Here is a 17305-nt window from a genome sequence, read left to right on the forward strand (position 1 = left end):
GCTGTAATATCACAAATGTAATGGACTCTGTGTCCAGTTGGAGGAAGAGAGCCGGTTTAAGAAACAAGTAGTGATTCACACACACAGAGCACATAGAAAATCAAATACAAAACAAAGCATTTAACGTGCTACTTTAATTACGATGTGATTTTAGAAACTGGTTAATTAAACAATTTTAAGATGAATTTTATGATGTTCTACTAAATGACAAAATAAACTACGTGATTAAAGTGGAAATGTCGAGATTGAAGTGGACATTTCGTGCTTTTTCCCCACCGTGTGGCTTTTTTCTCTGTACCCTAATAAGCTTTCATATGACACTCAGACAGTGGGCTTACAACTCGGCTTTCCACGGCGACTTTGATATGTGACTTCTTTTTTATTTCCGGCACTGTGCGATTTTGTGGATGTGAGCTTTCATGTTTCTCCAACACGCTATATCACTCGACCAACTTCCTTTTGTTGATTATACCACGGCTTATTTGAACAAATAGTATGTTTTTCCTTTGCCTCCACTTGGTATTCGCTGAAATTCTTATGTTTCCCCCCGTGCTTTTCCCATTGTCTTTTCACAGAAGGCTGCGCTTAAGGGCGATTTATATTGATTTGCATATTCAAATAGGCGTAATTATGGGAGGATTTGGGGCGTTACATAATGCGCGTGCACAAGTGTTAGTTTTCACGCTGGTCGGGATTTATGTAGCGGAAGAACTTGGAAGTTGGAGTACGCACAGATTCCTGCATTTGGATTTTTCTGTGCGTACGCACATTTCGGCTTTTGTGCTTACGCCATGGTATAGTGCGAGTTCTACGCACGGCGTTATACATGAGGCCCCAGGTGATTGTTATGAGAAAGGTGCTGAATGAGGTCCTTATCATGAGAAGCCCTGTACAATAGATGTTATGAAACTAATGTGAGAGGGGGTCATATTGTGAGAAGAACTGTAATATATTCTGGGCTCACTGAACACGCAGGGCTCACTTCATGAACTGAGATGGCTTTAAGAACTATGCAATTGTTTTCTATGCTGTGCAATGAAGTCTAAATTCTGACTGCCTTTCTGAAGGCTCTGATAGTTTTTTCTGAAGATTTTTTCACAACAGATTCTGTAGCACTTCCTCCTGGACTTGATTAGTCTTTGAGGGCTGATCTGTGTTGTTTCTTGTCAGAAACATCCTCAGCAACATCTTCCTCATCTTCTGAAGAAGAATCATGGTGGCTGACATGAGCCGCCCTTGGGACTGTAGTACAGTAGTTCAGATGATACCAAACGCTAACATTATTCAAAGTTATTGTCTGTTTTTACCTGCATTTTTTATTACTCTTTAATATTGTTCTTTTTATCAGTACTAGCCAACCCGCGGCGTAGTATACGCCGCATAATCAGGCCGCTTTTTAAATGATTTTTAAGCACAGAGGAAAAAATAAACATTTGAAAAATCCGTAATTTAATAAACCACCAAGAAAAGTAACATTGCAACAATGCACGCTACGAAGCAACATGCAATTGTCCGTGACTGAAAACCGGAGGTGTGCCTTCTCCTTCAAAAGCGAAGGACGGGGTTGAACGGCGCTCGTTCAGTACGCACTGCCCGCTTATGTGCCCGCCCCCAACTCCCTACCTGAGTCGCTTTTGTCTGTGTACAGTCCACACGCACCTGTGAGTCACGTTGACTGTTAATTTTCCAAACACCGCCTCAGTCGGTTTCCACATTGACTTTTCATTGTTCTTTGCGGTTCTGGGTGCTTTTCTATATATAATCCACCAAGTCACCCGACCCTTACAAAGGGCAGGAACGTAATCAGTGCGAGCGTATGACCCGCATGTACTGGGAATTTCTCGTTCGTGGGGAACAATTGCAAGCCACGGTCTGCATCACAAATGCGGTTCAACGGCTTACCCACGCTGGGTAGACACACGATCCATTCAGTGTAGCGCCCGTGCAGTACCGGACATACAAGTGCATCACAGACCTGTTAATGCTCAATCTCACGTGGCTGAAAGCCATTTGTCCCTCTAAGAATTTGGACGCCGACCGCTGTTGGGTCGTGTAACTATTTAGCAGGCGGGAGTCTCGTTTGTTTTCGGAAATAAGCATCCAAATCGCTCCACTAAGTAAGAACTGCCATGCACCACCACCCACAGAATCGAGAAAGAGCTGTCAATCCTCTCCTTGTCCAGGCCGGGTAAGGTTTCCTATGTTGAGTCAAATGAAGCGAAAGGCTCCACGTCTGGTGGTGCCCTTCCGTCAATTCCTTTAAGTTTCAGCTTTGTAACCATACCCCCCCGAACCCAAAGACTTGGGAATGACGTGGCCGGATCGCCTGTTGCGGGGCCTGCATTGGTGAATAAGGTGAGACGGTAATAAAACAGAGGCACGGGGCTTATTGGTTTTTAAAGACTGCTTTCTTCATTGGGTTTTAACCAATGCACGGAACGAACCAACACACAATCGTCTGTGCGGTGCACAGGCGCAGAGGGTGGAATGGGAGGAGAGGAGGACGACATCCACTCCGCTCCCTCCGTCATGCTAGTCTGCTGATTTCTCGTTCAGTATACACCGCCTGCTGAAGTGCCCACCTCAAACTCGTCACTCGAGACATTGTCGTCTTTGTACAGTGCAGATGCACCTGTGAGGCTAGGGTTGCCACCCGTCGTTTAAAATACGGAATCGTCCCGTATTTGAGAATGAAATTGCACGTTCCGTGGTCTTGGCCCCCAAGGGATGTGGCCCCCGCTGCAGTATGCGTCCCTTATTTGTTTGTATTAAAAGTGGTAACCCTACCTGTGACTCATGAAGACTTTTCATTGCTCTGTGCGGTTTTGGCTGCCTTACTAAATATATTACACCAAGACACCCGACCACGGGTGGGTGTACAAAGTGCAGGAGCATCTAAGAAGATGCATATTTGTCGCGGATGCAAATTGCTGTATGTAGCGTGTAAAACAGTTTGCTATGAGCAACAGTTTCGTCAATGACATTTCTCCAAAAAAACCCGACTGACAGAAACAAACAGTTACCTGAAGCAGGAATTTCTATAACATTGAAAGAAGTGTTGTTTCCATGAAATACATTTGAAGCGGTAGCCATGGAGGGCAAAAAGAATAGTCAACGTGGCTCACAGCTGGGTTTGGACCGCAGCACAGACCAAAGCGAGTGAGTATGTGTTTGATGAGCTGTTTGATTTGGCGGGCAGTGGTCTGAGGTGCGTTCCTGAGCACGTGGGAGGAGGGGTAGAGTTTCTGGGCGGGGCTTCGTTGTCCCTTTCGCATGGTTTTTCATGGTGGACGCGGTTGGTGTCGAAACCGAAAAGAATAATGAAAAGTCAACGTGGCTTAGACGTGCATGTGGACTCCTTGCACAGACGAAAGGGGCTAACTGGGTGGTCGGTTAGTTTTTGCGTCAGGGCACATGGGTAGGCAGTGTGAATGCGTTGAGAGCGAGGGTAGACCCGGGCCAGTGAAAAAGGAGGGTTGGTGGGCAGGAAAACGTCTTCCGTGTTCCTGCAGGAGCATCTAAGAAGACGCATGTTTGTCGCGGATGCGAATTGCTGTATGTAGTGTGTAAAACAGTTTGCTATGGTGCAAGCGGTCATGCGTTGTAACCGAAAACTCGTAGACTGTTTACTTCATTGTGTTTTAATCTCCGTTGTAAATGAATGTTTTAAGGATCCCATGGGATACCCCTCGCAAACCATTTCACACGCTGCATATGGCGATTCACCTCCGCGAGAAACATGCCTCTATGAACAGTCAACGTAGCTCGGAGGTGCATGACATGAACATGGCATTAACCAGACCTGCACCGCATGTGGCCTCCACGACAGACGAATATAAATGACGCCACTTTTTCTGTGTCCTCGCGGCCGACTTGGTGGGCGTGGCCCTGCGAGTTGTCGTCATATCCAATGGTTATGGAGTTGGTGGGCGTGGCTCCTTCCTGCGTGCGCCATAGGTGTCTCACTTGTCGGCGGCTTAGTGAATCCACGCCCCTTCCGGCGTGCTTTTCATGGTTGTCTTGCCTTAGTGAATTATATATATAGATACTGCTGCTGGATTATGTGAATTTCCCCTTGGGATTAATAAAACATCTATCTATCTATCTATCTATCTATCTATCTATCTATCTATCTATCTATCTATCACTGATGGAATGCCAATCGTTGGTCTGACCTCCCTAGTTTAACATTTCACAACTGTAGCTGCTCCTTGATCTCATTACCTCCATCCATCTGCTAAACTTGTCTCTTATTACAGCAAGTATCTGTTTTCACACCGTTCTTAGCATATCCACACAGTCCATTAGCAGGTGTCTAAATGGGCCCTCTGGTGTTGCTATGTGTCCTAATTGAGTAGTAATTCACTTTCTCACATTGCGTTTCGCACAAATAATGTATTATGACAAAAATGTATCAACAGTAGCTTACAAACAAGGAGACCAACATCCTTCATTTTTAATCCTCTTAACAATTCCCTCCCACTGCTCAATGATCAACACCATGTGCATCTGTTATTAGAAGATTTAGCAACACTGAAGGAGCAACAATTAGTCCATAGCTAGAGCGCCATAATCCTTGCTTGTCCTTCTTTGCACCTCTTTGATTCCTGTTCATACAGTCCTGCTCTCTCCTGCATGTCACTTATGTCTCTTTCAGTGACGCCAGGCTCGATAATCACAAGTGGAGCTAATATAGGAATTGGTGTTTCAGAAGCTCGTCTTTCTAACTCATCTGCCATGTTATTCCCTTCACTCACAGGTCCATTGCCTTTCTGGTTTGCTTGACACTTGATCACCGCCAACTTAGCAGGCACCATCATAGGCCTTATCAGTTCTTGAATCTTCTCTCAATGCTGTATAGGTGATCCATCGCTTTTCCTAAACCCTTTCTGTTTCCAAGCTGCCCCCTAAAGAGTGACATACTCCACAGGCATAGGCTGAGTCTGTGAAGACTTTCACCATTTTATTCATCTCCAGCTTGTAAGCTTCAGTCTGTGTTTTAAGTTCAGCTAGTTGGGCACAGCAGGGCTCTTTACAGCCTTGTGACACAAACACTTTAAATTGTCACTCTTTGTCCTTTCTACAATTCCAAATCCTGCATGGTTTCCTAACCTGATCCCTATAACATGAGCCATCTATAAAACACGTGTGATCAGCGTTCTGTAGAGGCACAGGCTCCAAGTCCAGACGTAGCCTGGTGATAACTAATGACTCTGCCATTCGCTCATGAGGCTCACCTTCCATGGGCACAAACTCTGCCATGTTTAGTGTGTCACTTCTTTGGATGACACATCAGGATACGTCAGCAACTGAAAAGCAGATATCAGTCTGGCTGGAGGGAAAACAAATCTGCCCTGATTTATTAGTTCAACAATCTTGTGATGGGCGTAAATGATAACCCAGTGTTATAGTGGAGGCTTTATCACTGGCATATTGGACCACTGATAAACCATGAAAGTAAGGTGGGTATCCTTGTGCCACATTGACCAGCTTAGAGCTGTAATATGCCACTGGCTGTCACTTCCTGCCCTTACATGTCTCTTACATCAACACAGCAGTGGCACAGCCTGAGTGGGCATTGTCAAGATACAGCAGAAGAGGCCTGTCATTGTTAGGTAAGGCCAATGCTGGCATTGACTGCATCTCCTGCTTAACAGAGTCAAACGCCACGTTAGCATCAATCGTCCATTCCAAGTGATTTCTCAAATTGTGTAACCCTGCAGTTCTCATGATGTCTCTCAATGGGGCTGTTTTCAAAGCACACTCTGGACTCACCAGTAACCAGTCATCCCCAAGAACATCACCATCTGTCCCACGTTCGTTGGCTTAGGTGCCTTGCTTATCCCTCCCAGTTGTGGTGGAGCTATTGCTTTACTGCCTTGTGTGATAATCCTTCCTAAATACTCAGCCTCAGGTTCACAGTACTGCAGTTTAGCCTTTGAGACTTTATGTATCCCTTCTGCGAGTTTCTCAAGCACTTTTATTGAATCTGCATGGCTTTGTTCCAATGATGACAAGCAAAGCAGCAAATCATCCGCATACTGAATCAATGCACCATCCAGAATCAAGTCCTCCAGGTCAGTTTTAAGAACCTGATTAAAAACATGTGAGGAGTGTTTGAACCCCTGTGTCATCCTCGTGAAAGTCTGTTACTTCTTCTTATATGTAAATGCAAACAACGGCTGACAGGCCTCAGCCAGTGGAATGCTTAAAAACACTGACATAAATCAGTGCGTGAAGAGCGTTTTGTACTCTCAGGAATGTCTGTGAGCGACGCGTGAGGGTTAGGGATCTCTACTGGCCAGTCCTGTACTCCCTCGTTCACCATTCTTAGGTCATCTACTGACCTCCACTTTCATTTATCACCTTTCCAGACATGGAGCAGTCTCGTGTTACAAACGCTTTGTGTATCTTTTAACACTCCTGCCTGTAAAAGCCCTGTTATTGTGCTCTCTATTCCTTCCTCTGCCTCAGGTTTAAGATGGACTTGCACCCAGGCTTCACCGTCACTCCCACTGGACTGGCTCAACTACTAAGCCCACATCCGTGTCATGTGCAGACCACAGCTCGGTCAGGACTGCTCCTCCATGTCAAGCCTTAGCAGTTCTTGTTTTGTTTCATGCATTTCTAACTGTCGAGATGCTGGCAGTTCCACTACTTTGCGCACACCTTCCATGCTAGCTGTGTACTAAATTCTTATGTATTTTTTATCCTCAGATCGATTAATCATTATGTTTTCTGTCAGGCTCCACCATGCTCACTCTGCGCTGTTCATCACAGACCCTAAGTCTTTGCTCTCAAATCCCTCCGCTAGTAGCAGAGTCATGTGTGGCACAGCAGAAGGGTTTCTGAACCATTTCTGAGTGAATGTGTTTTGATTTATCTGCTTAGCAGCTCCCTGTTTCCCAATTATCACATAGCGTGAGACAAGAAGGACATTCTGAGGAGCAGTTTCAGAGAGCCATCTCTGCTCCAACTGGCCATTGCCTCCATAATCATAAATCATCGTGCAGCGAGGCTCCAATTTAGGTTTTCTGGCCCCTGGCAATTTAATTTCAATAAATGGTCCCCATTCTTACCATAGATCAGCTCCAGCCTGACTGATGGAGTAAGGTGGCTTGTCTTCTGCCAAGTAAACTGTAGTCACAATGGTTTGCAATGTCATTTGTGTCCGACCACCATTTGGAACAATGCATACTCGTCTGGGGTACACCAGATAGTCATATTTAACTTTCACAGCATGTCTCTTCCCAGTACATTTACAGGGGAACAGTAAGAAACCAGTATGGCAATTCCAGTTATTTTATCTTATATGCACAGATGCACTGAAGCCATCAGAGGAATTAATGGTGTTTGTCCTGAGAATCCTACCATCTTAACATGTTGACCAGATGTTGGAAGGAGCATCGCATCTCTCTTGTTGACACATGTAGAAGTGGCTCCAGTATCTACCATTACAGGAATGCCTTTTCCTTTAATTTCAATACTTGTTACCTGCTCTGTGTCTGCACCCCCTGTTAACATCGGATATTGACCTTCCCAAGTAGGATTCTATTGCCCCCGCTAAAAGTCCTGATTAAATCCCAGCCAAGCATTGGTGGGCCCTGAAGCAGCCTACTGCAGACTCCAGTTTGGCTGACTGAAATTCTGCTGGCAATTAGACTGGTGATTTTGATTATTCTGGGCTGACTGATTACCCTGTGCCCATTGGTTTACCAGCAGTTTCTCCTGTTATGTCCCAGAAGGCCACATCCCCTACAGACACCAGGTGGTCCTTGCAGTGGCTTAAAATTTCCACCCTTTTGCTGTCCCTTTCCACAACCAGGTTACTGGACATATATATTAACAGAGGTCAGAGCTGGTGCTGCTGGGGGTGTTCAGACTGATACCATGGGCGCCATTATTGAGTGTCCCTCAACAGCATTCATTACTGGGGCACAGACCACCAGAGCCTGTGTACTCATTTTGTGTTTCTGCGTCAGCTCCCCCTGCTGGAGGTGTGTCAGCTTTTTTGCACTTCAATTTTTCGGTGACTTGACTTTTTCTCGTCTCTCTCCACAGGATTAGCCACATAATCACAGATCTCCCTGCATGACTTGGTCTCTCGGTCCACAGTGTCCTCCAGCCTGCGTCTGATCAGCTCAGGTAATGCAGTTCTCACTGTCCTTCTGAATAGAGCAGTCATCATTGGGTGCCCCTCCGGGTCTTTTCCAGTTTCTAGTTTACACCTTCTGTCCACAAACACATTTGGCTCCCCTTTTAGCATTTTTGAGTCAAATTTCAGTGGATATTCCTCTCTGTGGATCCTCCATGTGTTAGAACGCTAAGAATCAAAAGAGTCCGCTTCCTACATAGTGGGGCCTGTAACTGTAGGCAGAGTTGATTTTCCCAGTAGGTGCTCCATTTGGCTGGTGCCCCCTATCCTCGACAACAGTGCCTTCATATTCTCTACAGCCAGCACCTTCCCCATCGTCCACCAATAATCCCAACCCTCCTCCCCAGGTCCTCCAGGTTCTGCATTCCCCATGGTGTGTACTGAGTTCTGTGTCCTTTTATCAATACTGGTAGTTGAAATTTACTGACTCCTGGGATTTCTACACCATTTTGGTTAAAATTACCTCTACTCAAATTCCCAGCACTCTCCACTGCGCTCTGCAGTTCACTTGTGGGAAGGTCCATGCCAAGCTAAATCTGAAGTTAAAGTAAACTGCAGGGTGGAGTGGTGGCTCTGAGGCTAAGGATCTGTGCTGGTATCCAGAAGGTTACCGGTTCGAATCCCCCTACTCTGCTGGGCCCTTGAGCAAGACCCTTAACCTGTACTTGCAGCAGGCGTGCTGTGCAATGGCTGACTCTGCGCTCAGACCCCAAGGGGTATGTGAAAACTAACAAATTCCTAATACATGAAATTGTATAAAGCGAAATAAAGAACAAAAAAAAGAAACAAAAACTGGTACCTGCATACCAATGTAATGCTCCTTTAAAGAGAAAAAAAGAACATAATATCTTTTTAAAAATGTTGTCTGAACCCATCATCGTAGTGCTTATGAACAGATCAGCTTCTTGATGATATGCCAGGGCAATTCAATTAGAGGATGGCACAGTGGGTAGTGCTGCTGCCTCACAGTTAGGAGACCCCGGTTCATTTCTCGGGTCCTCACTGTGTGGAGGTTGTATGTTCTCCCAGTGTCTGCGTGGGTTTCCTCCCCCAGTCTAAAGACATGCAGGTTAGATGGATTGGCGATTCTAAATTGTCCCTAGTGTGTGTGTGTTTGTGCCCTGCGGTGGGCTGCGGCCCTGCCCTGGGTTTGTTTCCTGCCTTGGGCCCTGTGTTGGCTGGGATTGGCTCCAGCAGACCCCCATGACCCTGTAGTTAGGATATAATGGGTTGGATAATGAATGGATGAATTCAATTAGATCCTACAGGAGATTACCTTACTATTTATATTTAAATTTACAATATAATGTGCATAACCTGATATAAAGGATTGATAAATATCCTTTTTTGAAGTGTTATTTTACGAAGCAGTTATGTGTTTAAATAATATGTTCTTATTCTGTATTTAATATACTTATTAATTACTTAGCATTAATGTTTTTATGTCTTGTTTATTTTGTCTCACAGATTGACCGAGGTGTTGTCTTGCTCATGGATGATTCAACACTGTCCAATTACATTCCCTCCTATGGAGACAGACTTTCACTTTTCAATTTCTGCAGAAATCAAAATACCACCACATTACAAAAATCTGGCCTTCTTCAGAAGCTCTGTGACAAAATGAAATTAAGAAAGGCAAACAATGAAAGTGTAAAGACACCTCAACATTCTCAATCCCGTTCTCGACCAATAAAAACACGCACCACAGAGTTAGGGTGGATACACAGTAACAAGGGGGAAACTAAACAGGTCAGAGCAAAACAAGATGGGGGCACACCATGCCAGTCAGTGCTGGATTCGCTGAAAACATGAAAGAGGCAAGGGGTCTTTTTGTCCCTGTTGGTTTCTCAAGCAAAGGGTATGAATCTGAATTCATATTTGCTATCTGGGACGTCAAACAAACTTCACTTGATCATCATATCACAATTGGTTTAATATATGACACCATCAAACTACAAAAAACAAAGGAGCAGTCAGATGTTGAAGCCAGTACTAGTGATCTTGAGGACTGTGGTGATTCCAGGCCGACTACTACTGAGGATTGTGACCCTCAGGATGTGCCTGATGATTTTATTGTTTCTGATCAAAACCAAGTCAGTCCAAATCACACACTCAGCACAGATCAATATGACATCCATTATCAGATGATGGAGGAAAGTGAAATTGTTAGATAGATATTTAGATAGATACTTTATTAATCCCATGGGGAAATTCACATAATCCAGCAGCAGTATACTGATGAAAAAAAAAAAAAAAACAATATTAAATTAAATAGTAATAAAAATGAAAAATAAATAAATAAATAAAAGAGCAGACAATAACTTTGAGTAATGTTAGCATTTACTCCCCAGGGTGTAATTGAAGAGTCGGATAGTGTGGGGGAGGAACGATCTCCTCAGTCTGTCACTGAAGCTACTCCTCTGCCTGGAGATGACACTGTTCAGTGGATTCTTCATGATTGACAGGAGTTTGCTTAATGCCCATCACTCTGCCACAGATGTTAAACTGTCCAACTTTACTCCTACAATAGAGCCTGCCTTCCTCACCAGTTTGTCCAGGTGTGCGGCGTCTTTCATCTTTATGCTGCCTCCCCAGCACACCACCGCGTAGAAGAGGGCACTCGCCACAACCGTCTGGTAGAACATCTGCAGCATCTTATTGCAGATGTTGAAGGACGCCAACCTTCTCAGAAAGTATAGTCGGCTCTGACCTTTCTTACATAGAACATCAGTATTGGCAGTCCAGTCCAATTTGTCATCCAGCTGCACTCCCAGGTATTTATAGGTCTGTACCCTCTGCACACAGTCACCTCTGATGATCACAGGGTCCATGAGGGGCCTGGGCCTCCTAAAATCCACCACCAGCTCTTTGGTCTTGCTGGTGTTCAGGTGTAAGTGGTTTGAGTCGCACCATTTAACAAAGACTTTGAACAGCTTCCTGTACTACTCCTCCTGCCCACTCCTGATGCAGCCCACAATAGCAGTGTCATCAGCGAACTTTTGCACGTGGCAGGACTCGAGTCGTATTGGAAGTCTGATGTATATAGATTGAACAGGACCGGAGAAAGTACAGTCCCCTGCGGCTCTCCTGTGTTGCTGACCACAATGTCAGACCTGCAGTCTGTCTGTAAGATACATGCTGATAGATAGATACTTTATTAATCCCAAGGGGAAATTCACATAATCCAGCAGCAGTATACTGATACAAAGAAACAATATTAAATTAAATAGTAATAAAATGAAAAGAATTAAAATAAAATTAATGTTCGTCATTTACTCCCCCGGGTGGAATTGAAGAGTCGCATAGTGTGGGGGAGGAATGATCTCTTTAGTCTGTCAGTGGAACAGGACAGTGACAAAAGTCTGTCACTGAAGCTACTCCTCTGTCTGGAGATGACACTGTTAAGTGGATGCAGTGGATTCTTCATGATTGACAGGAGTTTGCTTAATGCCCGTCGCTCTGCCACAGATGTTAAATTGTCCAACTTTAATCCTACAATAGAGCCTGCCTTCTTAACAAGTTTGTCCAGGCTTGAGGCGTCTTTCATCTTTATGCTGCCACCCCAGCACACCACCGCGTAGAAGAGGGCACTCGCCACAACCGTCTGGTAGAACATCTGCAGCATCTTACTGCAGATGTTGAAGGATGCCAACCTTCTCTGAAAGTATATTCGGCTCTGAGCTTTCTTACATAGAGCATCAGTATTGGCAGTCCAGTCCAATTTGTCATCCAGCTGCACTCCCAGATATTTATAGGGTTGCACCCTCTGCACACAGTCACCTGTGATGATCACAGGGTCCATGAGGGGCCTGGGCCTCCTAAAATCCACCACCAGCTCCTTGGTCTTGCTGGTGTTAAGGTGTAAGTGGTTTGAGTCACACCATTTAACAAAGTCTTTGATTAACTTTCTGTACTCCTCCTCCTGCCCACTCCTGATGCAGCCCACAATAGCAGTGTCATCAGCTTAACGCTTTGCGTGGCAGGACTCCGAGTCATATTGGAAGTCTGATGTATATAGACTGAACAGGACCGGAGAAAGTACAGTCCCCTGCGGCGCCCCTGTATTGCTGCATACGATGTCAGACCTGCAGTTCCAAAGACGCACATATTGAGGTCTGTCTGTAAGATAGTCCACAATCCATGCCACAAGGTGTGAATCTACTCCCATCTCAGGCTTCTGTAGATAATGTGTCTGATCCTGAAATGACATTTGGCCCAACCACAGATCTTCAAGATCACCTAAATGACACAGAAATGTATGAGGCCGAATCCAATGAGAACATGAAACAGTCACAAATAATAACTATATGCTATGCACACAGCCTCAGTGACATGACTGATTCCTTTTCTGGCCCAGAGACTTTGACCAGACCACGTGACACTGGACAGGTTAACTCTTTAGAGGCTGGTTGTGGATCATGGCTTGTTAGAATTCCTCCCAAAAAGAACTGTACACGTCTCTATGATCGGTGCACAATTGGAACAACTTTCAAAGTACCTTTCATTAGACACGAGTTTAAGGATGACACTTGTAAAGCTATTGCCCGCATTTTCTGGAGAGGACACAAAGATTGCAAATTCATTCCAATCAAGCTTGCACTTCCCTTTCTGGAGGAGGTTCTATTTGGAAAGGTTTACAGCAACCTAATTGAAAACGTTTTGCAGTTTATAAGTGACCAAGAGAAGGAAATCCTCAAACAAGCTTTGAAAGATTTCTCATCTGTTGAGCCTGATGACATTTTAGATGTTCAAGATAATTATGAGTGTAGAAAAAGGGCTTCCAGCAGTTCTCAGGGAGATTGCATATAAAGATCTTGTACAGAGGCCAATGTTTGTGACAGACAGCTGGAGGGACATCACATTGCACTTAATTATGACCAGTTGACCAAAATGTACACTGATCTTAAACCAACATCCAAAAAAGTGTCAAAAGATGTTGAAATTCCCAGTGTTAATGACACCAAAACAGAAAGAGATTGAGCATCGTGTAAGAAGGTATATCAAGGAAGTAGATAAAGTAAAACTTTCTAAGTGTTTGAGGTTTTGTACAGGTTCAGATTTGATTGTGTCAGAAAACATCACTGTCACCTTTGTGCTGATGTCTTCTTCTACAAGGCGGCCAACAGGACACACATGTGAGATGATCCTGCAGCTATCTGACAATTATGACAATTTTCCAGACTTTCATGCTGAATTCAATGATGTCCTAGAGAGTCACAGTTGGGTGATGGACATTGTGTAGACACCCAATTATTCTGTGGTAAAACCTTTGTCAATCAAGCAGTTTGAATAGAGTTTACACATAAGGAACTTGTACAGAAATGAATTAGGATCGGACAACCGAAGTATACATAGATTTAAGGCAAAAGAATGTCAAAAATAAAAGTCTTGGTTATTAAAATTCCTAGACAGAATATTACAATAGAACAAAATGAGATTGAGCAAAAGTTCAGAAGTTACTCCAACAAATAATATAAAGAAAACCTTGTTTTGCAGAGGATCAGATGTGAATTTGGCAGATAATGCTACTATTGTGTTTAAATGCGTTTTCACTGCACTGAGTATGTTGGACATGCGCGCTGATCCTTCAGCGAGAAGATAACGATTCAAAGTACTCGGTTTCCTTCTGTGCTTTATACCAACGTAAGAAATGGTCTTTGTGTAAATAAAGTGGATACTCTTCATCTATTCCAGCGGTTCTCAACTTTCGTATTTCATTCACCCCCACCCCATCCCCCCCCTTTTTCTACCTTGAATAATTGTGCGCCCCCTGCATAATATAAGATAGATGAGATTAACCCACAATACAACTAACAAAGTTATGATACTCGTGCGGTGTCGCGGTATCCTATCATTTTTACTTCCATTAGATTTGCATGTGTTCGGCTAACTTCAATGAAATATTTGCAATTTTTTTTTTTTTTAAATTGCTTTAATAACTGTTGAAATGACTTGTGTGGTGTTTGGTAGTAATTCTAATCCCAAAAACAAAGAATAAATTATTTATTCTTATTTAATTATTTTTTTATGTAAAGAAACGATTAAATATGTTTTAATTTTTAAAAATCTTGAAAACAAGGACACCGATGAAGTCAATCTGCGCGAGACAAACGTATTTTCATCCGACAAATATTATACTGCTGTTAGTTGTATCGTGAGAATAACTCAATACACAGTAAATTATTGAACTCAATTTGACAATATTGGCTAAGCTGCCAACGTGGTGCAGTCGAGCCGCATTATCACCTGATCTATGCCTTAGAAATGTTTTATTTTAATTTTAGTTCTAATGCATTCATTGTGATTATATGCTTTTAAATATAAATTTGAAATACAATTTTGATGTCTTGTTCATTTATTCGACACCCCCCTTTTACAGCTGCAGTGCCCCCCAGTTTGAGACCCGCTGATCTATTCTGTTAACAAACTTCTGTCAAACGTTTGACTTTTTGTAAAGTTGTGAAAATGTTCAAGTGCTGTATACTAAGACATCCACATACTACTTGGGGGGCTGCGTGCCCCTTCCTCATTGTTCACCTTTATTAAAGTTTACATTGTTTTATTGACTTTCAGTAATTAAATAACAATAATCCTGCTAAATCATGCCAAACATATATTGCACAGTTATAAGTGTGGCTTTTTCATTTTTTTGTGAATGTTCAGCATCAATAAAATTTAAAACTCTGTGACTCTGTAATCCAAGTTTGTAAAATAAACATTCACACTATGTTCTAAATCTTGTGATTAAAGTTTTGAAGTGTACTGAATATTCTGAACCAGGCACAGTGCAGAGTATGTCTGTTAATTTGACTTTATTGTTCATCTTATACTGTAGAACTAAACTGCATTCACTGCACTGCGGAAATTGTGATGCTGTTATCAGAAAAGACTGACTGTTCAAAGGCTGTTTTATAATTTATATTCAATGTTCGTGAACAGTTTGTATTTCTGATGGTATATTAACTGAACACAAATAAATACTTTGTTAAAACACATTGTTCTTTCCATCTCATGCACATTCTTGAGTCATCTAACCACTGGTATATTTTTGGTGTCACCAAAGCATACATTAAATGTTATTCAAGTGCCAGATGTTTATTGTCAATACCCACCAAAGACACAATACTGAACTTATTATCAGATTTACCAAACATACTACAGGCAACTATTTCTCATTTCAGTGTAAACATTACCATAAATAACCACCATGGCCTGTCCTAGGTCTGAGCTTGTGAAAATTCAATGTTTTCTCAACCTCATTGAGTTCAGGCTGCACAAAATAAATAAGTAACAGTTCAATGTTTTACTCATAAGCAAGACAACACTGAATACTATTGTTATTGACATACTCTGGATTGTTGGACCCTGATTAAGTCTAATTCTAGACTAAAGAAAACTGCTTCGCATTTCAATGAGATCAGGCTAGGCTTAATCCAAATCCTTGAAACCGGCCCATTATGTTATAAATGAACATATTATATGGTTCAATCAGCACAGGCTTCAGGCTTAAAGTAAAGTTATCTCTGATGGAGGATCGCAGAAATAGTTGGGTAGAGGGGTCCTTTCATTGGGATTGGCTGGCCCAGCACTGTCTCAGCTGTGGAATGGCCAACAAGTGGAGGCAGCTTGATGGCCGAGGTCACCAGGAGTTATGGGATATCATCTACTGTTCAATTCTGCTCTGTATTTGTAATAAGTCTATTGCACTATTATATTGTATTGAGGATTACTTGTGTTCTGTTCTGTGTATTGTGGTGTATTGACCCCCATCTTTTTGACACCCACTGCACGCCCAACCTACCTGAAAAGGGGTTTCTCTTTGAACTGCCTTTCCTAAGGATTCTTCCATTTTAATCCCCACAAAGGTTGTTTTTTTTAGGGAGTTTTTCCTTGTCTTCTTAGAGAGTCAAGGCTGGGGGGCTGTCAAAAGGCAGGGCCCGTTAAAGCCCATTGCAGCACTTCTTGTGTGATTTTGGAACATACAAAAATAAATTGTGAAGAGTGCGATTATCTGCGGTGGGCTGGCGCCCTGCCCAGGGTTTGTTCCTGCCTTGCACCCTTTGCTGGCTAGGATTGGCTCCAGCAGACCCTCGTGACCCTATGTTAGGATACAGCGGGTTGGAAAATGACTGACTGAGTGCAACTGTGACAGAATTGTTTTCCACATTCAGGGCAGAAAAACAGCTTCTGCTGCGTGAATGCTTTTGTGATCCTGTGTATAACTTGTGTTTCTGAATGGACAAGTAGTAACTTTCTCTGACTACGAAGAAGAAAAGAGAAATCTTAGTTATTGGCCATTGTGAGGGCGTTAGAAATAAACTTGATGCCTTAGGCTTAAAAGTGAAGTTGGACGTAAATATTTAGAAGTAATCACTGACTCTGACCTCAATTTTAAATTACATATTAATCAGATTACCAGGACTGCTTTTTCTACTTCAGGAATACAGCTAACATTAGCCCTCTTATAACTTTATAAGACATTGAAAAATTAGTTCACACTTTTGTTTTCAGTCAAATAGATTACCATAATGTATTCTTTACAGGACTACCTAAGAAAGACAGTCAGTTACAGTTAGAGCAGAATGCAGCAGCAAGAATCTTAACCAGAAAAAGAAAGTCTGAGCACATTTCATCAGTTTTAGCGTTGCTACATTGGTTACTCATGTCACTTAGAATTGACTTTAAAATACTACAACAGATAGTCCCCTACTTATGAACTTTCTCATATATATATATATATATATATATATATATATATATATATATATATATATATATATATATATATATATATATATATATATATATAAACAAAATGGTCCTCATGTCCAAAATTAGCAATTAAAGATAATTCACATGTCTGCCAAATGGTGGCAGCTGGGGTGGGAAGATCTTTATAATAACAAAAATAACTCTTTCATGTACAATACTTGTAATTTGCTCAAAGCATATTAAAAACTACCAAAAAACATTTTCTATATGTCCAAATCAAGAGACATCTGAAACTAAAACATTTATCAACAGATGCCAATACGTGCTGGATTTATGAACAAAATGGACTTCCAAACAGACTACTGGAATGGAACCTGTTTGTAAGTAGGAGATGGACTGTAATGGTTTACACAGCCTTAAATAATCTCACCCAGTCCT

At 42.5% G+C, this 17305-nt stretch overlaps 1 long non-coding RNA gene across 1 annotated transcript in view; it reads left to right on the forward strand.

The window, feature by feature from the left end:
• The window catches only part of LOC120533565, a 43273-nt gene extending 32885 nt beyond the window's left edge, over window positions 1-10388 (forward strand). Inside the window, exons 3-4 of the long non-coding RNA XR_005634538.1 lie at window positions 8062-8145; window positions 9623-10388. This is a non-coding gene — a long non-coding RNA (uncharacterized LOC120533565). The remainder of the gene's footprint in view (window positions 1-8061; window positions 8146-9622) is intronic.
• The last annotated feature ends 6917 nt before the right edge of the window (window positions 10389-17305 follow it).

This window comes from Polypterus senegalus, chromosome 8 (genome assembly GCF_016835505.1).
Source record: "Polypterus senegalus isolate Bchr_013 chromosome 8, ASM1683550v1, whole genome shotgun sequence".
NCBI classification, from domain to species: domain Eukaryota; kingdom Metazoa; phylum Chordata; class Cladistia; order Polypteriformes; family Polypteridae; genus Polypterus; species Polypterus senegalus.